A 16,881-nucleotide genomic window follows, 5' to 3' on the forward strand; every position below is an offset into this window, starting at 1 on the left:
TGTTAGTTATTACATACCACTATCAACTTCCTTAAAGGTAATAAAGCAGTATTTATTTGGTTTCATTTTCTCAATTTAGATTTGTTTTACTAATTAAACATACAATAATATATAAAACTAGATAGATGAGAGTTCAAAAGCAGCATAAAAGTAAAAACAAAACAAGTGGGGGAAAATAAAAATGTTTCTAATTGGGAATACCAATTTTCAATACCTAGAAATACACAAATTCTGGGAAATTCTGTCACAAACTACAACATGTATGAACCTGGAAGACATTATGCTAAAGCAAAATAAACCAGACAAAAAGGACAAATATTGTATAATTCCATTTACATGAGGTAATTAAAGTAGTCAAATTGATAGAGACAGAAAGTAGAATGGTGGTTGCCAGAGTCTGGAAAGAGGGAGATGTAGGAAGTTAGTGTTTAAGAGGTATAGAGTTTCAGTTTGAAAGATACACTGCATTTTCAAAATATTCCAAGGAGTAATTACTAATATCTTCCCATCTTTGCTAAAAGAACATCAATCTATAAATCCAAGAGGCTAAACAAACTCCAAGTAGGATAAATGCAAAGAGATCTACATTCAGATATACCACAGTGAAAAGGCTAAAGCCAAAGAGAAAATCTTGAAAGCAACAAGAAAAGTAACTCATCACATGCAAGGAAATCTCAGTAATATTAACTTCTCATCAGAAACAATGAAGGCCAAAAGGCAGTGAGATGACATTCAAAGTGCTGAAAGAAAAAAAAAATGTCAATCAAGAATCTTATATCCAGCAAAACGACCTCTCAAAAATGAAGGTGGAACAAAGATATTCCCAGATAAACAACGACTGAGAGAATTTGTTGCTAGCAGAGCTACTTAACAAAATATAAAGGAAGGTTGAAATCAAGTAGAAATTCAAACACACACACAGGTATACACACAATAAAAAAACAAAGAACACTGGAAAAAAGGTAATTAAGTAATTACAAAAGACAATATAAACGCTTACTTCCTCTAAGGAAGTATATGAAACAATATGTTTATGATCATATTGTTAGACCTGTTAATCTATAGGAATGTAATATATTTGACAATAGCAGGTGGTGGGAACAAAACTGTATTTAAATAATGACATCAGACAGTAGCTCTAAGCCACCGAAATAAATAAAGAAAAATGGCAATACAAGTGAAGTTGTGTCACTTCAAGAAAATATCTACTATATTACTTATCTACCATATCACCAATTCAAATAAAAACAGGGACCCATGGAAAAGCTACTAGTTTAGCATAAATGCCTTATATATACTTCCTATTTCATTACACTTAAAAACCTAAACTCAAGATTTAGTGAAAATAATTTTTTAATTGTTTCATTAATAATGTTAAGTGAAATAGTTTTCTGTGTGTGCATTTCGTTTTACCATGAGTAGTCAAAAATGAAGAATATTGGAGTTCCTCCATTGGCTCAGCAGTTAATGAACCTGACTAGCATCCACGAGGATGCAGGTTTGATCCCTGGCCTCGCTCAGTGGATTAAGGATCCAGTGTTGCTGTGGCTGTGGCACAGGCCAGCAGCTATGGCACAGGCCAGCAGCTATGCAGCTCTGCTTCGTCTTCCTAGCCTAGGAACCTCCAAATTCCTCGAGTGCAGCCCTAAAAAGATAAAAAAGCAAAAAAAAAAAATAAAAACAAATAATACTACTACAGTTTGATGCCTTGTTTCATGCTAAGGCACACAGCAGTGTGACCAAACATTGTTTTTACGCCCTCATACAAATGTTAACACAGTGGAAAAAGCAAATAACACCTTAGTGTTACCATGAAAAAGAGTTTTGACCTTGCAGACCCCATGAAAGGACCCTTGGATCACATTATAAAAGCCACACTCTAAATAAACAAATATAAATTGCCATGTATTATTTCCTTTCTGATTACAAAAGTAAACATGCAGGTGGTTAAACAAATAACAAAGAAATGTATATTCAAAAGTGAAAATCCCCCACCTTACATCCTCCCACAAAAGAAAACTGTTAATCTCCTGATTTTTCTTATGCATATACTACATATGTAGATATAAATCAATATATGTTTTAATAAAGTGGAATATATTTAAGGCTCTATAGCTTTCCTCACATAACAATGTATCTTAGACAATGCAATGTCCATCTGTATAAATGTAAAGAAAGATAATCTTTCTATCAGCTGTTAAGTTACTTTCCAATTATTAACCAAGTAAGGAACATTTTAGATGTTTCCAATGTTTTACTATTACAAGCAATATAAAAAGTTCATCCTTTTACTTTTTTTTTTTTTTTGTCTGTCTTTTTAGGGCCATTCCCAGGCTAGGGGTTGAACTGGAGCTGCAGCTTCCAGCCTACACCACAGCCACAGCAACATGGGATCCAAACCGCATCCCTGACCTATGCTGCAGCTCACGACAATTCTGGATCCTTAACCCACTGAGCGAGGCTGTGGATAGAACCCACATTCTCATGGATACTAGCCAGGTTCGTAATCTGCTGAGCCACACCGGGAACTCCCATCCTTTTACTTTTTTAAAAAAATTATTGCAGATGTGGCTCAGATCCATTTGACCCCTAGTCTGGGAACCTGCATATACCTGTGGCTGTGGCACATGGCATATGCAAGTTCCCAGACTAGGGGTCAAATCGGAGTTACAGTTTCTGGCCTGTGCCACAGCTATAGCAACATGGGATCTGAGCCACATCTGCAACCTAAACCACAGCTTGCAGCAATGCCAGACCCTTAACCCACTGAGGCCAAGGTTCAAACCCACATCCTCATCAATCTTAGTTGGGTTCTTAACCTGCTGAGCCACACCAGAACTCTTTTTATGTTTTATTTTTAAATTGCTCCAAACACCATATAGGATAAATTAATGAAGAATAGTTATCCTATCTAATAATATGCACATTTTTCCTTTTTATTATAGAAAATTACAAATACATACAAAAGTAGACAAAGTATGATCAACCATCAGATATTCACCAACAGTTTCAATTATCATCTCATGAAGAGTACTGTTTCATTTAAATGTTGTTTCCTCCAAACCCATACTATGTATATATTTTAATGTGATATATATTACTGTCAAGTGAACCTCAAAAATGGTAGCAATTAACACTCTGACACTATCAGAGTAGTACTTGACGGCCCACACTTTATCCACAAGGAGCATTATCCTTTTGCTGACAACACACACGCACAAATTTCTACCTATATTTCTATTATTGAGGAGCTTTTTTTAATGTTTGTTAACAATTTGTACGTATTCTAGAAACTGCAGTTAATGTTCTTTGCCTATTTTTTAAACCGAAATGTTAACCCTTTCCATAATGACTTTCAAGAGCATCTTATATATTACGGGTAGTAATAGTTTGTTATTATACATGTTGGAAATATTTTCCCCACTTAATATACTGTAAAACTATCTTGATAAACAGATTATTTGACTGGGAAAATAGTACTTCTAGGTACTCAGCTGATTATGGTCAATAGCCACAAAGCTGTATCGCTGTATCTCTCATCTTGCATCAAGGCTAGGCTACTCTCATGTGTATAAGTCAAACCTGAGAAATTTAAAAGAAAACCAAGATACAATAAAGGAGTTGGCCCACTTGCCCTTTTCTTAAGCTCTGTACCTTTGCTGTTGGGTTATGAATGCTCTTCCCAACACCCATTAACCCTCCAGTCCATAACTTTTCTTTTTATGGGATATTAAGCATGTCTAGAATACTCCTGCTTCTCCCAAATGGAGTTGATACAAGCTAAATTTCACAGTACTGGGTAATCTTTATCATATAAGTTCAATGCAATTCCAATTAAAACCCTAGCAGGATTTTTTGAGACCAAACACTTCAGAAAATTAACATGAAAAACTGAAAAGTCCACAGAATAGCTAAGTCAATTTTTGAAACAAAGAAGAGAAGTTCCCACTGTGGCACAGTGGTTTAGGAATCTGACCGCAGCAGCTTGGGTCACTGCAGAGGTGCAGGTTTGATCCTCATCCTGGTGCAGGACGTTAAAAGATGCAGGGTTGCCAAAGCTGCAGCTTGGATTCAATCCTTGGCCCAGGAACTTCCATATGCCATGGGTATGGCCATAAAAAGAAAAAATAATAACAATAATAGGAAAAACAAACAGGGGAAGACTTGCCCTATCACATACTGTGACATATTCCAGAGAAAAAAAATTTTTTTTTTTTTTGCTATTTCTTGGGCCGCTCCCACGGCATATGGAGATTCCCAGGCTAGGGGTCCAATCGGAGCCACAGCCACCGGCCTACACCAGAGCCACAGCAACGAGGGATCCAAGCCGCGTCTGCAACCTACACCACAGCTCACGGCAACACTGGATCGTTAACCCACCAAGCAAGGGCAGGGACCGAACCTGCAACCTCATGGTTCCTAGTTGGATTCGTTAACCACTGCGCCACGACGGGAACTCCCAGAGAAAAATTTTTCTGTACTCAACAGTAAGAAAGAATAACACCAATGCAATAGAACAGGTATCTCTAAAACAGATCCACTTACAGGAAGTTGATAAATGATAACTTGATATCACAAATCAGTACAGACAGGATGTATTATTTAATAAACATTGTTGGAGAAACTGGCTCACTTAAAGGGAGAAAAGGTTGTATCCTTAATTCACAACACACAAAAAGGTGAGTCCAGATGGATCAAAGATATAAAGGAAAATATAAAACTTGAAATCTAACTAGAAAATGTAAAATATAGTTCCGATCCTAGAAGTAGAGCATACACTCAAAAACATGGAAGGATCCTCCAAATGTGTTGATGGAAACAGAAACAAAATTTATAACACAATTACCATTTATGCAAACTAAGTGTGCATATATATAATAACACCATGTATTTTAAAGGACACATGCATATACAAGGATGCATATTAAATATATTCATGTGGGTATGTTAAGACAATTGGTGAATGAGAGCAAGAATCTAACTGAGAATTGGGGAAACTCACATATCCTGACCAGAGACTTGGGAATGATGTAGTACCTCATAACAAACAAAACAGGTAACTGAGCAGCAGGAGTCAAATCATATTTCAAGACTACTACTACATCAAAATGGAGCTGGAGGAATCAGGCTCCCTGACTTCAGACTACATTACAAAAATACAGTCATCAAAACCATACAGTACTGGCACAAATAAAGAAATATAGATCAGTGAAACAAGCTGGAAAGCCCAGAACTAAACCCACGCACCTACAGTCAACTAATCTATGACAAAGGAGGCAAAAATATACAATGGAAAAAAGACAGTCCCTTCAATAATTAGTGCTGGGAAAACTGGACAGCCACATGTAAAAGAATGAAATTAGAATACTTTCTAACACCATACACAAAAATAAACTCAAAATGGATTAAAGACCTATATATAAGACCAGATACTATAAAACTCTTAGAGGAAAAACACAGGCCAAATACTCTCTGACATAAATGACAGCAACATCTTCTCAGATACACCTCCTAGAGCAATGACAATAAAAACAAAAAATAAACAAATGGGACTTAATTAAACTTAAAAGTTTCTGCACAGCAAAGGAAACCCTAAACAAAATAAAAAGACAACCCACAGAATGGGAGAAAATTTTTTTTTTTTCTCTGTCTTTTTTGCTATTTCTTGGGCCGCTCCCGCGGCATACGGAGGTTCCCAGGCTAGGGGTCTAATCGGAGCTGTAGCTACTGGCCTACGCCAGAGCCACAGCAACGTGGGATCCGAGCCGCGTCTGCAACCTACACCACAGCTCACGGCAACGCCGGATCATTAACCCACTGAGCAAGGGCAGGGACCGAACCCGCAACCTCATGGTTCCTAGTCGGATTCGTTAACCAGTGCGCCACGACGGGAACTCCAGAAAATATTTGCAAATGAAGTGACTGACAAGGGATTAATCTCCAAAATTTATAAGCACCTCCTGTGGCTCATAACCAAAAAAACAAACAACTCCATCAAAAAATGGGCAGAAAATCTAAACAGACAATTCTCCGAAGACATAAAGATGGCCAAAAAACACATGAAAGATGTTCAACATCACTATTAGAGAAAAGCAAATCAAACCACTATGAGGTACCACCTTATATGGGCCAGAATGGTCATCATCAAAAAGTCTACCAACAATAAATGCTGCAGAGGGTGTGGAGAAAAGGGAACCTTATTACACTGTTGATAGGAATGTAAACTGGTGCAACCACTGTGGAAAACAGTATGGAGATTCCTCAGAAAACTAAAAATAGAATTACTATTTGATCTGGCAATCCCACTCTTGGGCATCTATCCAGAGAACCATGACTCGAAAAGGTACATGTATGTACTCCAGTGTTCATTGCAGCACTATACACAATAGCCAAGACATAGAAACAATCTAAATGCCCACTGACAGAGGACTGGATAAAGAGGATGAGGTACGTATACACCATGGAATATTACGCAACCATTAAAAAGAAAGGTGTAACAGCATTTGCAGCAACATGAATGCATCTAGAAATTATCATGCTAAGTGAAATTAGACAGTGATACATCAATGTCATATGCTATCACTTATATGTCGAATCTAAGAAATGGACACAGTGAACTTCTTTGTAGAACAGATATTGACTAACAGACTTTGAAAACCTAATGGTTTCCAAAAGAGACAGGTTGGGGGATAGAGGGATGGGCTGGGGGTATGGGATGGAAATGCTATAAAACTGGGTTGTGACGATAGTTGTACAACTATAAATGTAATAAAATTCACTAATTTAAAAAATTAAAAAAATAAAAATTAATAAAATAAAAAAACTCCCCCTGCCAAAAAAAAATACATCACTATTTGCTTTTACTATTTGACAACACATACATAAAGACTATTTTTATCTATAATACCATTATTATTAGAAAAGCATTTTTTCTCATCAACACTACTGAGATCCATATCTTGAAACAAACTGCCAGGACAAAGAAGTTTCTTCCCTTGAAATTAACTGACAGACCAAGGGTTCTAGCCACTTCTTCCTTCTTGGATTACTACTCATACAATAAATAAGACCAGGACTCAAGAACTTGAGAACCAGGTGCATAATTCAAACAGTGTGGTTTTTCTCCCTCACTCATTCCCCAGTTTATCCCCCCAGCTCACTAGCAAACTATCAATGTTACTTGGTGAGACCACACAGAGTTTTTCTTTTTTCTTTATTGTCCTTTAATCTATTTACCTTTGTGATAGGCTTATTTCACTTAGCACAATGTCCACAGGTTCATCCATGTTGTAGCATGTGTCAGAATGTGCTTCCTCCCTTTTTTTGTCTTTTTGTATTTTCTAGGGCTGCATCTGCCGCATATGGAGGTTCCCAGGCTGTGGCTCTGGTGTAGGCTACAGCTGCCGGCCTACACCAGAGCCACAGCAATGCGTGATTCAAGCCACGTCTTCGACCTACACCACAGTTCATGGCAACGCCAAATCCCTGGCCCACTGAGCGAGGCCAGGGATCAAACCCGCAACCCTATGGTTCCTAGTCGAATTCCTTAACCACTGAGCCACGACAGGAACTCCACAGAGAGTTTATTTTTTCTGTCTGAGACAATCTGAGAACTACTACAAGGCTAATATTAAAATACAATGTGTTAAGAATTTAATTTCTCAAAAATAATGGAAGAAAAAAAAATTTTTTTTTTTTTTTTTGGCTTTTTAGGGCTGCACTTGCAGCATATGGAAGTTTCCAGGCTAAGGGTCAAATTGGAGCTCCAGCTGCCAGCCTACACTACAGCCACAGCAACGCCAGATCAGAGCCACACCTGTGACGTACACACACCAGGGCTCCTGAAGGCAATGCAGGATCCTTAACCCACTAAGTGAGGCCAGGGATCGTACTCGCATCCTCATGTATACTAGTCAGATTTGTTTCCGCTACACCCCAACAGGAACACCTGATAGAAGAAGTATTAAGAAACTCAACTCACTTTCAGGTTAATGATTTTTTTTTTTTTTTTTTTTTTTTTTTTTTTTGCTTCAATAAATACTTACTTAGTACCCGTTTTAAGCCTGGTGAATAAGACAGTCCAGGTCCCTATATTAAGGGCCTGAGAGTTTAGTAGCAAAGTCTGAGTTAGACCTTCCTTCTTAGGGCTCCTTTCCCAATTCAAGCACAACCACTAAATTCAGGCTAGATGCTCTCTTAGCATACTTTAGTTCTCCCATCATTGTACTTCCCAAACTGTGCTCCATTTGCCTACTAACCTATCCTTACGTACTCCTCACCCCCTCAACAGTTGGTACTCTGAGAGGATACAATACTGTCCATTTTTGGTTCACCCATTACACAGTGCTTAGAATGCAGTAGGAACACAATAAATGATCAGTAAATTACCAACAGTATCTGTTAATTAATAGCAGTCTCTGAGAGCTAAACAAAGGATTCATCTCCCTAGTATGAACTTTTGTCCCTCTATCACACTGCTTAAGGTTTCCTTCCTCTTCTCTAATAAGCCTAGTAAACAATGACAGATCCACCACAGTCATGTCTCTAGCACTCCTGCCACTAGTCTTCAACCCATGAAGTATCACTTGGCAGCAAAGAGAAGAAAGGCAGTAAACCCTAGTCCCAATTCATACTGCCACCTCTCATTAAGCACTCCCACCCTCTCACTCACCCCAATCCATAAAGTCAAAGAGTATGCAATAGCAAGAAAAGACCAACTCTCCTAAAGGAAAAAGAGAAGAAAAAGACCTATTCTGCTATCTTTAACGCCATGCATCCATCACAGGCCCCGATCAATCACATCTCACCTTAAAGAGCAAAAGCTATCATCTTTCCAGGTTCTTTCCCACAATTTCTTCCCTTCCCTGGGAAAGAGAGTGTGGGTGAGTCACAAGTGAAGAATATAATGTAACCTAACAACAATCACACTTTTGGTGGGAACTTTCACAAAGATATGGTCAAATTCACGATGCCAAGAAGGGCCAGAGCAGAGCCCAGGTACAATGGAAGCAGAAGGAAGTCTACAGATTGATCCTGCATTCAATCAATGGGAGAGAAATTCTCTTTTATCACTTGAGGCAAGTATAGAAAAACGCAATCTGAAACTAGCTGCCTTCTTTCTGACTGTGGTTTCACTGAAAGTAGAACATCTAAGGGAACTAAGGCCAAGACTAGAGGATAGAAAACATAAAGAAAGCAGCTTAATGGCTGCTCTACTCAAGTCCTTACATTTAGAAATAATAAAGACAAAATAATGCATATATTTGTAAAATCAAGTAGTACAGAAAGGATTAAAATGAAATGCAGTGTTTTTCCACCGATCACTTCCAACATTCCAGTTCTGCTCTTCTGAGGCTGACCCTTTCAGCTATTTCTTCTGGGAAATGCCACCATATTTCTGAATAATGTGCTCATATTTCTTTCCTAATTTATCAATTTCAGATCTATTTATTATAAAAGATGATAATCACCAACTCCCTCTATAAATCTTACTGGACTATTATCATTAAATCAATGAAGTGGTTTACTTAATTAAAACTGTAAATATTAATCATCACAAAACTAAATGGCATACACTTAGTATCTTTTCTGCTTCACTTTTTATTTTTCCCAAAATTGCTGGAGAATATGTCCCTCTTGACTCTTTGTTTCAAATTGTCAGGGACAATGTCAAACTTTTCTTTTTTCTAATGGTAACTCTTACTTCTAGAGCTCTCCATGTTCTTACACCAGCCAGGATTAATTTGAAGTTTCTCTTTGTTTTCCAGATCCCATATTATTTTTCCGGAGCAGTGGCTTGCAATAAGAGGATGTGAGCATGTAAATTTTCTGACTCTTTATCTAAAATAATTTCAGTCTTATTCTCACATCTGATTAAGAGTTTCCTGGATACAGAGTTACATGCTGAAAATAATTCTCCCTCAGATGATTGACGGTATTCCTTTTCTACATTCAGCATTCAGCACTGAAGAAAAATCTGATGCCACTCTGATTTTTCCTCCTTGGTAGGTTACTGCTATTTTTCCTTTATCAATGATCTTCTTTTATCATTAATGTCTTCAAAATTCATAAGGATGTGTCTACTCTTTCAATAGTACTTGTTCAGCTTTCAGTAAACCCTTTCTATTATCTACTTACACAGGAATCGTTACTTCTGTTTCTCCTGGGCTCTCCTTTCACGCAGCAGGTTTTCCTCAAGTATTCAGTGATCCTTAGTTGTCTACTTTTACTTAAGATTGAGGTTAGGAGTTCCCTGGTGGCCTAGTGGTTAAGGATTTGGTAGTGTCACTGCTGTGGCTCAGGTTAATCCCTGGCCCAGGAACTTCTACATGTGTGGGAGAGGCCAAAATAAGTAAATAAATAAATAAATAAGGATTGAGATTATAAGAACTTGTATGAGAATTCTTCATATTTGACACAGGACTTAGTAATGCTCTTTGCTTTAGGCTTGTTAGTTGGAAAGGCAACACTTAAGCTGGAAACCTCTAAATGCCAAAATATGAAGGTCTTCAGAACTCCCTCCACATTCTTTATCTGAAGGGTCAGACAAGTAGGTGTGAGTGAGTAATGTTCATCTGTTTAAGATACAAACATCTTACTCCTATCAACTGTATATGTTATCCTCCCATTCCTCACCTGGCCAGGATTGCTAGGATTTGCTACTAGTGGCTCAGAATCAGTAGACACCTTAGTCCTACAGCTGTACAACACTGATAAGAAACATATTCAATGAGAGCACAAGCTTAAATTTTGAAACCATTAAAGTAGATAAAATGTATTAGGAACACTGCAAGTAAGTGACATGACAAATTACAGACAGGCTGACTTGGAACTGTACTTCCCATTTATAATGGATTACAGGCAAAATGCAGCTTTATTATAAACAACTTACTCACACACTTTGATCTCCCAAGCTGCTAACAGCTGAAAATTGGTATCTTAGAATGAATATACTTTTTAATTAACTGGATTATTTGAGCAACCAAAACAGTCTCATCCCCAAACCATTTTGAAGAAGAGGCCAATGAATGTTAAGGAAAACATTTAAATTGTATGGCTGTGGTCATTCAACAAATATTTGTTGAATGCTGCTATGTGCCAGGTAATAGGCTAGGTAGTAAGAGAGAAAAATAAGAAAGAACATATGACAAAACACCAAGGAACAAGGACTAAGTGGGGAAACAAATTATATAACATAATTCTATAATGAACAGACTCAAAACACAATTTCTAATTATCCAGCAAGAAGAGAAAAGGTGAGTAAAGACTTCATCAATACTCAGCTATTAACCCGAAAGTAGTAAACTTTCAGATGAACTTAAAGAGGGCTTTGCAGGTCTAGGGAACATGTGTAAGCAAAGTCCCAAGACAATACACACTTTTCTAGGAACAAAACTTCAGTATAGTTACAGCTCAAGGAGTTCCCACTGTGGCTCAGCAGAAATGAACCTGACTAGTATCCATGAGGATGTGGGTTCAATCCCTGGCCCTGCTCAGTAGGTTAAAGATCCAGCATTGCCATGAGCCGTGGTGTCAGAATGCAGAAGTGGCTCAGATCAGGCGTTGCTGTGGCTGTGGCATAGGCTGACAGCTGCAGCTCCAATTCAACCCCTAGCCTAGGAACTTCTATATGCCATAGTTGTGGCCCTAAAAAAAAAGTTACAGCTCAATTTATAATAAAGGAAGTAGCAAATATCTTTGGACATCGGACAAATAAAAAAGACCCAAGCTATGAAGGCTCAATCAAAGAGTTTGCCTCTCTGTCTAGTTCACTGCTATTTATTCCCCTGTATCTGGCACATAATAGGTTCTCAACATTGGCTAAATGAATAAACATACAAATAAATAAATGCTATCAAAGGAGACAAAAGATGAAAACCCTAATAAACCTGCTACACTCTATGAACAAGAAAAGAGTAACATGAATCAGGGCCGTGAAGAAGTTGGAGTAGGTTAAAAGATAAAAAAAAAAAAGCCCCATGTACTAGGGCTGAGTAACCTAGTTTATATACTTAACATTTTCCAAGATTTTTATTTTAATAAACACAGAATGAGTCATATTAAGAAATAATTCTAAAAGTGGAGTGAACAGGTATCAAGAATTAACTTGATGTGATATTAAAAGCAAAGGAGGAATTCAGAATAACTCCTAGGTTTTCAACTTGGGAAACTGGGAGAAGAGTATGAGGGGAAATTAGGAGGAAAACAGTATCATGATTATCTGTGTTTCATCAAAGAAAGCTATTAGACAAAGGATTTTTATGAACACTGATCATATACTGAGCCATAAAACACCTCAACAAGTTTCAAGCTATAAAATCATATCGCTTATGTTCTCTGACTGCAATGACATAAAACTGAAAATCAGTAAGAAATATAACTTAAAAGTTTAAAAAATCAAGACAAGTACTTCTACATAACTCAAGGGCCAAAGAAGCAATCATAATGGAAATTACCCAATATTCTGAACTGAACAATTACACCATACATTAAAACTTTTAGGATGCAACTAACACAGTACTTATGTCTTAAAATACCTACATTAGAAAAGAAAATAGAATTATTTTGTGGCCTAACATATAAACCATCCTGGAGAATGCTCCATGTACACCTGAAACACATTATGGAAGAGAAAAATGTGTATTCCATTCCTTTCAAATCAAATGTTCTGCAGACATCTATGAAGTCCATCTGGATCATTTAAGGCCAGTGTTCCTACATGATTTTTTGTCTGGATGATCTATTCATTGATGAAACTGAGATATTAAAATCCCTTATTATTACTGTATTGCTTTCTCCCTATAGGTCTGTTGATATTTGCTTTATATACGCAGGTGCTCATATTTGGGCGTTTCACTATTTACAAATACCACATCCTCTTGTTGTACTGACTCCTTTACCATTATGGAATGCCCTTCTGCGTCCCTTAGGATAGTTTTTTCCCACTGCAATGGTATAAAACTAGAAATCAATTACAAGGAAAAAAACTGGAAAATTTACAAATTATCTGGAGATTAAAAAACATGCTACTGAAAAACAAATAGTTCAAAAAAGAAAAAAACAAGAGATGTCAAAAAATACCATAAGACAAACGAAAATGGAAATACAGCATACCAAAACTTACGGGATGCAGCAAAAGCAGGTCTAAGAGGAAAGTTCATACCAACACAGGTCTACAAAAACAAGAAAAATCTCTAATTAAACAGCCTAATATTACACTTCAAGAAATCAGAAAAAAAAACAGAAAAAAAAACAAAGGCCAGAGTCAGAAGAAGGAAGGAAATAACACAGATCAGAAAAAAAATAAATGAAATAGAGACTAAAAAGACAATAAATTAGATCGATGAAACTATGAACTGGTTCTTTGAAAAGATAAAATAGACAAACCCTTGGCTAGACTTAACTATAAAAAGACTCAAATAAATAAAATCAGAAATGAAAGAAATGTTACAACTGATACCACAGCAATACAAAGGATTATAAGAGACTACTATGAATAATCATATTCCAACAAGATGGACAGCCTAGAAGAAACTGATAAATTTCTAGAAACATACAACCTACCAAGACTGAATCACAAGGAAATATAAAAACTAAACAGACTGATTTCCAGTACAAAGACTAAGTAATTTTTAAAAAAATTCCTAACAAACAAAAGTCCAGGACCAGATGGCTTCACTGGTAAACTACTGAGCATTCAAAGAATTAATACCAATCCATCTCAAACGCTTCCAAAAAAAGAAGAGCAGGGAACCCTTCCAAACTCATTTTACAAGACCAGCATTTCCTGATACTAAAACCAGTCAAAGCTGTCACAAGAAAAGAAAACTATCCCGGATGGATACAGATGCAAAAACTCCTCAACAAAATATGAGCAAACTGAATGCAATAATATATTTAAAAGATCACATACCATGGTCAAGTATGATTTATTCCAGAGATGCAAGGATGATGTAACATGCACAAATCAGTCAACTTGATACACAGTATTAACAAAGAATAAAAATCATATGATCAGGAGTTCCCGTCGTGGCGCAGTGGTTAACGAATCCGACTAGGAACCATGAGGTTGCGGGTTCGGTCCCTGCCCTTGCTCAGTGGGTTAACGATCCGGCGTTGCCGTGAGCTGTGGTGTAGGTTGCAGATATGGCTCGGATCCCGCGTTACTGTGGCTCTGGCGTAGGCAGGTGGCTACAGCTCCAATTCAACCCATAGCCTGGGAGCCTCCATATGCCGCAGGAGCGGCCCAAGAAATAGCAACAACAACAACAAAAGACAAAAAGACAAAAAAAAAAAAAAAAAAAATCATGTGATCAGAGTTCCCGTCGTGGCTCAGTGGTTAACGAATCCGACTAGGAACCATGAGGCTGAGGGGTTCGATCCCTGCCCTTGCTCAGTGGGTTAATGATCTGGCGTTGCTGTGAGCTGTGGTATAGGTCGCAGACCCGGCTCAGATCCCGCATTGCTGTGGCTTTGGCGTGGACTGGCAGCTGCAGCTCTGATTCAACCCCTAGCCTGGGAACCTCTCCGTATGCCGTGGGTGTGGCCCTAGAAAGACAAAAAGACAAAAAAAAAAAAAAAAAAAAAAAAAAAAAACCCATATGATCATCTCAATAGATGTAGATAAAGCATTTGACAAAATTCAAAATCCATTTATGATAAAAATTCTCAACAAAGTGGATATAGAGGGAATGTACCTCAACATAATAAAGGCCATATACAACAAGCCCACAGCTAATATCACACTCAATGACATTCCTCTAAGATCAGGAACAAGACAAGGATGCTCACTCTTGCAACTTATATTTAACATAGTATTAGAAGTCCTAGCCAGAGCAATTAGTCAGGAAATAAAAAGTATCCAAATTGGAAAAGAAGAAGTAAAACTCTATTTGCATTATGACATGACACTAGAAGAGTAAAACTCTATTTGCATATGACATGAAAACTCTAAACATTCTACTATAAAACTGCTAGAACTAATAAATGAATTCAATAAAGTTATAGGATATAAAATCAACATATAGAAATCAGTTCCAGGAGTTCCCATTGTGGCTCAGTGGTAATGAACCCAACTAGGATCCATGAGGACATGGGTTTGATCCCTGGCCTCACTTAATAGGTTAAGGATCTAGTGTTGCCATGAGCTGTGGTATAGGTCCACAGACACAGCTTGGATCCCACATTACCGTAGCTGTGTCTTAGGCCAGCAGCTGCAGCTAGGATTCAACTCCTAGCCTGGGAACTTCCTTATACTGCAAGTGCAGCCCTAAAAAAAAAGCTAAATAAATAAAAACAAAAACTCGAGTTTATATATACAAATACAGAACTAATCAGGAAGAGAAGTTTAAAAACAAAATCCCATTTACAATTAATTCAAAAAGAATAAAATACCTAGGAATAAATTTAACTAAGAAAGAGAAAGACCTGTACACTAAAAACTCTAAGACACTGATGAAAGACACTGATGACACAAATATTCTTTTTTTTTCTTTAAGTCTTTTTAGGGCCACACCCATGGCATATGGAGGTTCCCAGGCTAGGGGTCGAATTAGAGCTGTAGCCACTGGCCTATGCCACAGCCACAACCACACCAGATCCAAGCAGCATCTGCAACCTACACCACAGCTCACAGCAACACCCAATTCTTAACCCACCAGCAAGGCCAGGGATCAAACCTGCATCCTCAGATTTGTTTACGCACAGCCATGATGGAATTCCTGAAGACACAAATAAATGGAAAAATATACCATGTTCATGGATTAGAAGAGTTAGTACTGGAGTTCCCGTCGTGGCGCAGTGGTTAACGAATCCGACTAGGAACCATGAGGTTGCGGGTTCGATCCCTGCCCTTGCTCAGTGGGTTAACAATCCGGCGTTGCCGTGAGCTGTGGTGTAGGTTGCAGACGCGGCTCGGATCCCGCGTTGCTGTGGCTCTGGCGTAGGCCGGTGGCTACAGCTCCGATTCAACCCCTAGCCTGGGAACCTCCATATGCCGCGGGAGCGGCCCAAGAAATAGCAACAACAACAACAACAAAAAAGACAAAAGACAAAAAAAAAAAAAAAAAAAAGAAGAGTTAGTACTGTGAAAATGTCCCTACTACCCAAAGCAATCTACAAATTCAATAAAATCCCTATCAAAATTCCAATGGCATTTTTCACAGAAATATAACAAACAATCCTAAAATGTATAAGGAACCACGAAAGACCCCAAATAGCCAAAGCAATTTTAGGAGGAAAAAACAAAGCTGGAGGAATCACACTTCCTGATTTCAAGCTGTGTTGCAATTATATTACAAAGCTATAATAATCCAAACAGTATGGTACTGGCATAAAAACAAACACATAGATCAATGGAATAAAACAGCCCAGAAATAAACCCATGTACATTTGGTCACATAATTTACAACAAAGGAGCCAAGAATATATAATGGGGAAAGGATAGTCTCTTCAAAAAACAGTGTTGAAGAAAATGGACAGCCACATGCAAAAGAATGTAACTGGGCCACTATCTTATACCATACACAAAAACTAACTTAAAATGGATTAAATACCCGTAAGACCAAAAACTATAAAACTCCTAGAAGAAAACAGGGGCTGTAAGCTCCTTGATATCAGCCTTGGCAATGACTTTTTGGATTTCACACTAGGAGCATAGGCAACAAAAGCAAAAATAAACGAGTAGGACAAAAAAGCTTCTGTACAGAGAGTTCCCATTGTGGCTCAGTGGTAACATTTCCGACTAGTATCCATGAGGGTGCAGGTTTGATCCCTGGCCTCACTCAGTGGGTTAAGGATCTGGCATTGCCGAGAGCTGTGGTGTAGGTCGCAGATGTGGCTCAGATCCTGTGTTGCTGTGGCCGTGGTAGAGGCTGGCATCTG

At 37.8% G+C, this 16,881-nt stretch overlaps 1 protein-coding gene across 7 annotated transcripts in view; it reads right to left on the reverse strand.

The window, feature by feature from the left end:
* MTF2 (metal response element binding transcription factor 2) overlaps window positions 1-16,881 on the reverse strand; it is a 72,855-nt gene that overhangs the window by 29,185 nt on the left and 26,789 nt on the right. The window contains exon 1 of one of the 7 annotated variants that reach the window (XM_021090205.1): window positions 13,114-13,172. The exons of the other annotated variants lie outside the window; for them this stretch is intronic. The gene's annotated coding sequence lies outside the window, so the exon portion shown is untranslated. Of the gene's footprint in view, window positions 1-13,113; window positions 13,173-16,881 lie in introns of those variants that run through there. 7 annotated transcript variants of the gene reach the window in all.

This window comes from Sus scrofa, chromosome 4, assembly GCF_000003025.6.
Source record: "Sus scrofa isolate TJ Tabasco breed Duroc chromosome 4, Sscrofa11.1, whole genome shotgun sequence".
Classification (NCBI taxonomy): domain Eukaryota; kingdom Metazoa; phylum Chordata; class Mammalia; order Artiodactyla; family Suidae; genus Sus; species Sus scrofa.